Genomic DNA, 11305 nt, shown 5'->3' on the forward strand with positions numbered 1-11305 from the left:
GAATCACCTAGCAATATACATCAAAACCTTTAAATCCCTCACTTTCCTTTCACCCAGCAATTCAATTTCCAGGAATATATCCTAAGAAAATACGAGAAAAGTGTGCTACAGTGCAAGTATAAGATGTTCATTCCTATTTTACCTATAATGGTAAAAGGCCATGAACAATCAACATAAAGCACACCCACAGATACTTTTTTGTATTATTTAACCTTAATTAATGAACATCAGTCTAGATCAATACATGTTAATTTATCTAATTCTTCAATGGCTGCAAAACTTCCATTATCTAGGTTTTTTTTGTGTGAGGAAGATTAGCCCTAAGCTAATATCTGTTGCCAATCTTCCTCTTTTTGCTTAAGGAAGATTGTCGCTGAGCTAACACCTGTGCCAGTCTTCCTCTATTTTATGTGAGATGCCGCCACAGCATGGCTCGACCAGTGGTGCTAGGTCCATGCCTAGGATCTGAACCCATGAACCCCAGGCTGCCAAAGCAGAGTATGTGAACTTAACTACTGCACCACCAGGCTGGCCCCCCAACTGCCTAGTTTTACTGCAATTCATATGAGCAAGTACATTACTGAACACACAGGCACTTTTGAGTTTTCACTTTTGTAACTGTTGTGAATATACTGCAGTCTTCTTGGATGATTATAACTTCAGGATGAATCCCAAAGGGAGACTGCTAGGAAAGGATGCTTAGGGCATTACTAATTGAGATACTTGAGAGCATTAGGAGTTTCTCATGAACCTCTAAACTTGCTCCCTCTCCCTCCATTGAAAGGGGTGGGATGGGTTGCACAAGCTGTTGGGACTCAATACAGAACCCCTCACATACCCCAACTGCAGCCTCTATTGCTCTCTCTCCAAGGCTGGCTGTTGGGATTTCCCCCAACTGTGGGTGAGGGTGAGGGTTGTGGGCAGTAACTCTCCCAGGTCTGGCCCATCCCCAGACTTACAGGGACAGTACCCGAGGCCAGACAGGGAAGAACAGAGTGGTCCCTACCACCATGGCCTCCCTCTGGAGCATACATCTGCAGTCAGCATGTGACCCTGAATCTTTCCCTCCTCCAGGTATTGGTAATGGGCTGGATCATCACGCCATGCACTGTATAATCACAGCTGCCACCTCACCACAGCTTCACCATGGCCTTGTGTCTGTGCATCCCACTCACAGCTGGCTCAGGTAGCATTTCCCATATTTCTTCCATTGGGTTTCAGGACAGTCTGCATAGAGCTCACCTTTGGCCCAGGCACCACTTGGGCCTTGCCTGGTGTTCGACCTTGACACCTGCTCCACTCCAGACTGGGCACAGTCGCCAGTCCCCACACATGGTTATCACCTCTGGCCATGGGAAATGGAAGAACAAAGGGTCTCTTTTTCGTCTGCTATGGTGAGGGAAAGGAGGGGGTGGTGGGGCAGGAGGGGATGCCCTGTGGCTCCCCTCAGTGGTCCTAGCAACACCACCATTACTGCCAGGTGTTCATTCTATCCAGAATTAGGTAACTTATACTGGGATTTAAATGATAATGACAAGACAGTGAGACTGGCCAATTGTTAGTGACTGAATTATTTGTAAGGAGCAGATAGTACTTGTGCCATGAAATAAATAAAATGAAATGATATCTACAATCATCAGAATGATACAAACAAGGGCTTGGGAGTACCTGATTGTCCTTGGTCAGAGTGCTTGCTCTGCACTAGTGTTGCCTGAGGATGAGGTTACCCGGGAAGGCTTGCTGCACTGGGCAAATCAGGGTTTCTTTTTCAGTTCAGACTCCAAGCTCTCACACAGAAAGGATCCTATCTTCCCTCTAACTTCTTCACGGTGTCCTGGAGAAACTTGATCCTACCCAGAGAACACAGCTGCTGCCAAAAGACAAAGCACCAAGGTCAGGGAGACAGCTGGGCAGCAAAGAGCCTTTCCAAGAGATAACAGGAAATTACTAAGAGCCAATGAAAAGACTGAGGAGAAACACGAGATGGAGGTCAGAGCCCCAATTTATGTTGATTGAAGAGTGTGAGAACTCAGTCCTTCTCAATAAATTTTTATCTCATATACATAAAGATCAGAGCTGTAGGAGCAGCTCCTGATTAGATATTAAAAGTAGTTATCCCTGATTGGTGAGATCAAGGAAGAATTATATGTTCTTTACACTCGGCTCTAAAATGACTACATATCTTGTCTGTAATAGGGAGGGAGGGAGGAAGAGGGGAAAGGAGAGAGGGAAGGAGAGTGAAAGGGAAGGAGGGAGAGAGCGAGGGATGTGGCAATTCTACTTTTGCTACAGGGGATCTTTCTAACTCTCAAAGAATGTGTGCTCCTCTAAAGGTAATCTGCAGGGTCTGGGGACAGTCCTGGACATGCAAAGACGGAAAGGTTTTTTGGAGGGAGTAGGGGTAGGGAAGGGCAAGGCAAACTCCCTTCTGTCCTGAAGGTACCCCAAAGCAGGTGTAGCGGGCTGCTGTCCTCCCTCTCACTTCCCCTCATCCCACCTCTTTCCTGACAGCAGAGGACCAGACTGCTTAGGTGGTGGCAAAGCCCTGTGAGATGCACCAGGTGCAGGAGACCTACAACCCCGAGGACTACATTTTATCTGCTGGGTTACCCTTGCAGAATCATGTGTCTTTGGAGACTCAGAACGTGCTGGCTTCAGGAAAACAAAGCATATATACTGTCGGAGAGGACGGTTGGTGGTGTAGTAGTGCTGGTGAACTTTTCCAAAGCCTCCCTCTTTTATTGGGATCATGCCGCACGTATACAGTGCTACAGAAGTGGCTGTTTCAAGTTAATAACTTACTGTGAGCAGCACCACTAGGACAGCAAACATTATTCAGCATTAGTTTCAATGGGCAGCCATATTCCCTTTTCAAATGAGCTGCGGTTTACTTATGTGGCAAGTTCATGACCATGCTTTTATAAATTAAGCTGCTTTGGAAGTCCCATGTATTTAAATCTTTATTCACATCCAAGATAGTTTCCTTAATACAAAGTTCTAGAAGTAGAAATGCTGGGTCACAGGATGTCTGCAAGTTTTAAGGCTTATGTATTTGGATTTATCAATCCTTTACATTTTCTGAATCTCTGTCATACTTTAAATGGCTTTGCACTCTTTCAGAGGCTAAAAGCTTTCACACATCTCTGGGGAGACTAAAGACTCTCTTGAGGGCCACTGAAAGGAAAATTTGGAAGGTCAATTGGCAGGTGAAATGCAGGGCTGGGAACACTCCTAGGCACAAAAGGCCTGAAAGTTTTTTGCGGGTGGAGAAGGCAAGGACAAGTCCCTTTGGGACTGGGAAGCAACGCCCTGCTCTAGGTAGGGCAGAGCCTCTACCTGGTGGGGGAGGACTGGAACCACAGCCCATGTGACACACACATCACTGTTGCATGCACACGGGTGCTACCTTGCACACCTCTGAGGCTTGGGATTGGCTGGTGAATTTGACCCCGCAGAGGTTGTGTTTAGCCGGCAACGTTAGGTAGACAACCATTTTCATTCGCCTTCTGATTCTCCACCAGGCTCTCGGCTGTTTCTCGGCAAGTCTAAGTGTGAACAGGTATGAAAGAGTGTGAGGAGGGACCCAGCGGGCTTCAGGCGGGTGGGGGTGGCACAACCTATGGCCCCCAAGGAGGAAGGTCCCCGAGGTCGTCATCCTTACCCTCACAAGAGTCGCAGCTGCTACGACCCTTGTCGTCGTGGCGGGGTCGGGACAAGGGAGGAAGGTGGGCCGTGGACGGGAAGGGGTCAGGTGGAGAGGGGGTGAGTCGTGGGGGCGTTACTGGAGGTATCTGGGTCCTGGGGGCACCAGGAACTGTTCATAGAGGACAGACTCGAGAGTCCTCACGGGGGCCCGGGTGAGGGTCGGAGAACCCAGCCGGCCGGGCACAGGTGCACGCAACGCGCATGCCCGGTGCCGCGCTTTCCCAGCAGCCCTCAGGGTCCGGGGTGCATAACGTTCCAGGCGCCGGGCTGTGCGGGTTCGTCTTGCGGTCGTGCTTCTTTTCCTCTTGGCTGAGGCTCAGTCGGTAGGTCCGCGGAGCAGTCCTTCCAGGAGTCTAACCGTGAGTGAGTGTGAGGAGGGAGCCAGCGGGCTTCGGCAGGTCGGGACGGCGTGGTTCCTGGCCCGGAGGAGGAAGGTCCTCGAGGTCGTCGTCCTTGTCCTCACAGGCATCGCAGCCGCCATGACCCTTGTCGTAGTGGTGCTGGGACGAGGGAGGACGGTGGGCCGCGGAGGGGGGGTGGGTCCGAGGAAGACGGGGTGAGTCCTGGGGGCAGCCGGGACTGCCGACAGAGCACGGACTCCGGAGTCCTCAGTGGGGCCCTGGAGACTGGGCGGGGAATCCAGCCCGCCAAGCACACGCGGGACGCAGTGCGCATGCCCAGTGCTGTGCCTTCGTATCGGCTGTCAGCGTTGGGGCTGCATAACCTGGGCGCTGAGCTGTGCAGGTCGTGTCTTAAGTCGTGTGGGTTCTGTTGTGTTGGCTGAGACTGTCGGTAGGTCTGGAGATGAGTCCTCTTGGGAGTTTAAGTGTGAGTGAGTGTGAGGAGGGAGCCAGTGGGCTTTGGAAGGTCTGGGTGGCGCGATGTGTGGTCCCCGAGGAGGAAGGCCTTCAAGGCCCTAGTCCTCCCGGGCATCGCAGTCGCCATGACCCTTGTCGTCGTAGTGGGCCAGGACAAGGCAGGACGGTGGGGCTGAGGATGGGATGGGGTCAGATGGAGAGGGGGTGAGTCGTGGGGGCGTTACTGGAGGTATCTGGGTCCTGGGGGCACCAGGAACTGTTCATAGAGGACGGACTCGAGAGTCCTCAGTGGGGCCGGAGTGAAGGGGCGGGGAATCCGGCCCGCCGGGCACAGGCGCGACACAGTGCGCATGCCCAATGCCGCGTGCTTGCCCGTGGGGGTCAGCGTCTGGGGTGCATAATGTTCCGGGCGGCGAGCTGGGCGGGTGGTGTCTTAAATTGTCTGGGTTCTTTTTTGTTGTCTGATATTGTTGCTAGGTCAGTAGATCAGTTCTCCCAGGAGTCTGTCAGTGAGTGTGAGGAGGGAGCCAGTGGGCTTCAGAGGATCTGGGTGGCGCGATTTGTGGCCCCCTCAGAGGAAGGTTTTCGAGGACTACCAGGTGTTGTAGCCGCTATGACCCTTGTCATCGTGGTGGTGCTGGGACAAGGCAGGACGGTGGGCTGAGGAGGGGAGGGGGTTCAGGGGACACGGGGTGAGTCTTGGGGGCGTTATTGGAGGTATCTGGGTCCTGGGGGCACCAGGAACTGCTGGTGGAAGACATACTGGAGAGTCCTCAGTGGGGCTCCGGTGAGGGGGCGGGGAACACACCTCGCCAGGCACAGGCGGGATGCAGTGCGCATGCCCAGTGCTGCATACTTTCTCAGCAGCTGTCTGCGTCGGGGGCGCGTAACGTTCTGGGAGCTGAGCTTTGCAGGTCGCGTCTTACTATTTGGGTTCTCTTTAGTGGGCTTGGACTCAATCGGGGGTCTGGAGATCAGTCTTCCCAGGAGTTTAAGTGTGAATGAGTGATGACAGAGCCAGCAGGCTTGAGCGGGTCGTGGAAGTGCAATCTGTGGCCCCAGAGGAGGAGGGTCCTCGAGGTCCTAGTCCTCCTTACAGGCATCACAGCTGCCATGCCCGTTGTTGTTGTGTTGGGGTGTGGACAAGGGAAGATGGCGGGCCGCGAGGGGAGCGGATCCGATGAAGATGGAGTGAGTCTTAGGGGCGTTATTGGAGGTATCTGGGTCCTGGAGGTACCTGGGACTTCCGACAGAGCACAGACTCCGGAGTCCTCGGTGGGAACTGGATGTGGCTGTTTAGTACAAAATCTCTTCATACTGGAGAGTCCAGTTGTGAAACTAAATCTCTTTAGGAAATTAAGTACTTAAAGGTTCCTTCTCCCCGAATTAGCTGTGAGAGAAACAAGGATTTGCGGACAGCCTTATTTGCTGTGATTGGAAAACAGGCAGTTATCAATTCAAGACTTAAGTCTCACCAAATGTAAAGAAGAGTTTTTTGGGGGTTTTTTGAACCATCAGCAGCTGGCTATGGAAATAGTCTAGTATAATTATTCTTTTTTTATTACATTCTCCAGTTCACACTTTTCTGCTTTCAGGGTGAAATATGAGTGCACGAGTAAGATCAAGATCTCGAGAAAGGGGAAATGGTCAAGAGTCTTCCAATCTGGTTGAACCTGTGCTTGTGAGTGCTTTAACATCTTACTTCCATTGTCAGAAATTAATTTTGGGGGAAAAGTTGTTAAACTAATATAGATCTGTTGTATCAGGGATTTCCTTGCCAAAAATGGGTGAAAAGTGAATCCCATGAATGAGACATTGAGCAAGGAGACTTATATTCTGGTGTTGCCTAGGTATGTATATTGATATGAGCCTAGAAATCACCCCTATGGCTTTCCTATTGTGCTTATTAAACAACACACAGCCCAGAAAAGATTGAAAAGGTTTCCAGAATTGTTGATCCTTGCAGATAATTCCTTTCTTAGAGTATTTTCTATATAAAATAAGTTTATTAAGAGTACTTACAGAGAAGAGTATAGGAAAAACCTCTTCAGCTTTGTGGTTAGTTACGTCCAATAGTATGTATATTTGTGCCTTCTATTGTCGTAGTATTAGTAACAATACTTTTTATTTGCACCTCCCCTCCCCCAAGGCCCAGCAAGCAGGTGACAAAAATTCTCAACAAGAGAAACCACCAGCTGAGAATCCAGATATTGAACTTGGACAGGAGAGAGAAGAAGGAGGAGCACCTGCAGTTCAAGGTGAAGGGGGGAAGGAGGGACATTTTGTGTATCATTTATGTTATACTAGTAACAGGAGTGGATAAAGCATCCCCTGCAGAGTGGCTGGAAATCTGTTTGGTAAGGGAGAGGTAGAGTTTGCAGCTAACTGCAGTCCCTCTTGGTGATGAGTTTTCCCTTTGTCAGCCTTTTACCCTTTCTAAATTTTAAATTATTTGGCATGCTTGGAAAAAATAATTCTTGCCAAGGCTCTATGTTAGCAAATCAAAAGAAAGAACATTAAATTTAGACAAAATTGTACACTATTTCACTGGTTAAACTTGGTCTTCTTGGAACGTTGTTTTCTGGGCTTCTTAAGTCATTGCATCAAAAGTTTCAGTAGACCTAAATATATTTTGGTTAGCTCTTAAGATTGTAATTTTTAAAAATTTTCATAATATAGAGAAATCGAAGTGTGAAATCCTTTCCTAGTTGCTCTTAAAGTCTTCAATATTTTTGTCCTCCTAAACCATAATCAAGTTGTCACATATTCTTGTTTTTAACTTTTTACTTAGAAAAGATTTAAAACTTACAGAAGAGTTAGAAGAAAGTACGGTGTACTTCTGTATCCTCTTTACCTTGATTCACCAATTGCTAACATTTTGCCACATACCACCCTCTCTTTAGCTATCAATACATACATTATTATCGCTAAACCATTTGAGAGTAGATTTCAAATATTACTCTTTACTCTCTAATTCAGTATGTATCTCCTAAAAACAAGGAAATTCTCTTACATAACCCCAGTACAATGATCAAATTCAGGAAATTTGACATTGAGAAAACATTATTATCTAATATGTAGACAGTTGACTTAGTAATAGCTAGTTTTGTTAGTTGGCCTATTAATATCCTTTATAGCATTATATTTTGCTGATCCAGGATCCAATCCAAGACCACCTATTGCATTTAGTTGTCATCTCTCTTTGGACTCCTTTAACCTGGAATTATTCCTCAGTTTTTGCCTTTCATGATTGACATTTTTTGGAGGTCAAACCAGTTGTTTTGTGAAATGTTCTGCAGTTTGGGTTTATCTCATTTTACTATCTTTAAAGACATTTTTCACTCATTTATTGGGGCCTGCTTGGTGGTAGATAATGTACTAGGTGCTGAGGATATAAATATAAATGAGAGAATAATTTCTGTCTTGAGCTCACAGTCTTATCAAATTCATGTAAACATACAGCTGATCTAATGAGATAAGTGCAGTAATAGAAATGTCTATAGGTTACAAAGGTGACAACTAAGTTGTCTGAAACAGTTTTAGAAAAAGAAACTTCATAGAAGAGAGAATATATGAGAAACACAACTTCTCTACTTTGTAGCAGAAAACTCTAATACTCATTGCATTGTTATGCATCACATTTACTGCAATACTAACTTTCAGAGCCTTATTTAATAACATTGATTTATGGTTTACTGCTTACATTAATACCTCTTTATTTATATAAGAAGCTGAATTGGAAGATGATAGCCAGGTATTGGGTCTGGAAAAGCCTGACGGCAAGCTTGGAGATGGCCTTGATGAGAAAGGGAAGACTCCACCTAATCCTAGTGCTTGCTAAAATTCCAGAAACAGGTATGTTATCCATTAAGAATGCAAGTTGTGGAGTTGCTCTTTTCTACAGTATTACACTCTCTTAACAAATTGCACAAAGATTATTTGAAAGGTAGTTCAGACGCCAAATGCTTGATTCAAAGACAGTGTCAGGGAAAAAAATGAATTAAGTCAGTCATGTTGTTGAATTATAAAACATGGAAGTATTATTACTTTGGAGTGGAAGTCCTTTAAAACCCAAGGCAAGTGATCAAATACTTCTTAAAGTACATAAATTATTTAACATACCTCAGTATAACTGGATATCTAAACAACACAATTGTATTATTATTTTTTTTAATTTGCCAGAACTGTTTCTCAAAAATCAGTTTATCTTTTGGACACCTAAAAATCATATGGATCTGTATGTTTTGGCTTTTCTAGGTTGGTTTGTTGGGTTTTTAAAAATTGTGAGCCAGGCTGAGAAATGGTAGTATTTCCCCTCACATTTTAATGTATCTATGATAGTAGTGGCTTAAAACTAGTGACCATGTCGTTTTTATCATCCAAAGCGGGACACTCTTGAGAATTAAAGGGGGCACTATGACTGCTTAGACCAGGACAACAAGTGCAAATGGAGTAAATGGCCACCCTGCTATAAATAGACCGTATGTAAAGGCTGAATTCAAAAATGAAATATTTTTGCACAAAAGAGACAAACCAAATGGAGTGCTGTTCTTTGCTTTCTCTTTAGTTAGGCACTTGCAAGTATGACATTATTTTAGCTAATATAAATAATTAGAAGACTATTTCAAGTCAATGCGTTTGAATAACACTGGGTTTGCTTGCTTGTTTCGCTCTTTGAGTTTTTGTTTGGTTGATTTTAACTGAAATCACTGGCAGTTTTTGCTGTCTACTTAAAATTACTTTAAATAGGGCTCATGGGATTTAATCTGTTCTGGGCTTGAGAAATCTATGTTTCTTCATACCACCAAAAAGAGTGACGCATTTAAGAAATTTGTGCTCAGATGGCTAAAAGTGTACATTAGCATGGAAGTCTGTGCAGTGGTTAAGAGTTCTGGTGTTAGTCTCGTCTTACAAAACCAAAACTAGTGTCCTTTGTGTACCTTTATTATCGTCTAAGTAAAGTTCTCTCAAGTAATGCATCTCACTGTTATGTTTATATTTTAGATGGTGGACAAATAACAAGTTAAAAAGAAGACAAGCTGAAGCCACACATGCTGTTAGTTATATTGATAATTTGACATGTTAAATTCTTTCAATAAAGTTTTACAGTTTTCTCAGAAGTCATACACATCTTTTGTTAAGTCTGTTCCTAGCTTGATACTATTGTAAATGGTTATCTTAAAAAACTCTTCATGTTCTGTTTAGAGCTGGAGGAAAGAGTCAGGTGGAGGGGTGATGTCAGCTGCTAACCAAGGAGAACTCTGCTAGGGTAAAATCAGGCAGCAAAGCCCCACAAGCCGGGCAGTAGGTACTGGGCCAAGGCCAGCCATCCCCAGGACTCGGGGACCAGACTCTTCCTAGAACACACTCCCTCATCCTCGAGCACTGGCTGGCCTCTACTTCTGAGCCAGGTCCTGAAGCCTGCCCTGGGCAGCACTCCCTCCCGGGGACCGGCACTTGGGGCTGCTTCCCGACATGCCCCAGTGTGCCCAAGACCCGAGCCACTTGTTCTGGGCTCCCTCCTCTTGGGCTCCGTGGTGCGGCTGCCCACTGCCAGCAGCTCTCAGCACAGGGGCTTCCAGAGGTCCTCAGACCCACACCCGCCCGTTCCCTCCACTGGCAGCCCCACGACCGAAGCTGCTTCCCTCCCAGTCCCACCTGCTGCCCGACCCGGGCCTCTGCTAGGGCTTCAGGGGCTTGAGGCGGTGTCCTGTAGTTCAGGCCCCTCTCTGGGCCATAGGGGAGGTGCCAGCTGTAGGCATGGCCTTGTAGTGCCTTGTCCCTCCCGCTGCCCCCGGGTTCTCAGCGTCTGCTGGGCCAGAAGGCTGGCTGCCAAATCCTCAACCCACCTGTGGCCTTGGGAGCCCGAGCAGGAGGCGAGGAGCAGGCACAGACTGTGCAGAGCACCAATAAGATGGGCAAAGGGACGTGACTCTTTAGGCCCAGTGGCCTTGGGAGCTCTGCCCCTCCGGATCTGGGGTCCAGGCCTGCCCCAGAATGGAGCTGGGGCTTCATCCTTATCTGGCAGAGCAGAAGCTGGGGTGGGAGGGGAGCCTGGGACACGGCTGGGGGCAGGCTCAGCCACAGAGATGATGGCCTATCACAGCTTCTGACTGCTCTCCTCAGGACCCACCCTCTGAGGGGACATTTCACAGCCCCAGAGACGCTTCTGGACTAGGCTACCCCTCTGTCCCTGGCTCTGCATTACCAAAGGGAAGGATGGGGGAAGAAGATCAGGGTTGTACAAGGAGATGCAGTGCCTCAACTCCAGGAATACTGTGTGGAGTACAAGGTAATGTTTCCCCAGAGGCCTTTGCTGGAGTGCAGTGGACAGTGCCCCGGATGAGAATCAAAAGAACTGAGTTGGCTCTTGGTTCTACTTTTAAGAAGTGTGTGTCTATCTGTAACACATAGTTGATCCTCTTTGGGTCTTAGCTTTGTTGCCTGTAAAATGGAGACAATTCCTACGTCACAGGGATTCCACACAGATTAAATGAATTAAAAAGTGGCAGTTTTCAAAGGAAAGAGCTAGGGTTGTTCTAAAGGCACTGTGAATGTTGGTTGTATCGAAATCTGAATTTCCTCTGGGACCAGGGCTAGATGCCAGAATACACCAGAGGTGAGGGCCAGCCACTTGAGAACCACTCACAGATCCTGTCACATCATTACCTCATACCCTGTCACATCTCCCCACCCCCTGCAACCTGTCAACTCCCTTCCTCTCCAACACTCATGTCACCTGGGGCTCCAGTGCACCAGACTACACTACTTTCTCTCTAGTG

The 11305-nt window shown here is 47.2% G+C and overlaps 1 long non-coding RNA gene across 6 annotated transcripts in view; it reads left to right on the forward strand.

Moving 5' to 3' along the window:
* Positions 1–9647, forward strand: part of LOC138921999 (uncharacterized) — a 183889-nt gene extending 174242 nt beyond the window's left edge. For 2 of the 6 annotated variants that reach the window (XR_011435090.1, XR_011435086.1), the window contains exons 2-5: positions 6119–6204; positions 6673–6781; positions 8252–8378; positions 9528–9647. This is a non-coding gene — a long non-coding RNA (uncharacterized lncRNA). Of the gene's footprint in view, positions 1–3935; positions 4069–4380; positions 4498–6118; positions 6205–6672; positions 6782–8251; positions 8379–9527 lie in introns of those variants that run through there. The other 4 variants (XR_011435085.1, XR_011435089.1, XR_011435088.1 and 1 more) reach the window with 4 other exon arrangements.
* Positions 9648–11305: the final 1658 nt, after the last annotated feature.

This window comes from Equus caballus, chromosome X (assembly GCF_041296265.1).
Source record: "Equus caballus isolate H_3958 breed thoroughbred chromosome X, TB-T2T, whole genome shotgun sequence".
NCBI lineage: Eukaryota > Metazoa > Chordata > Mammalia > Perissodactyla > Equidae > Equus > Equus caballus.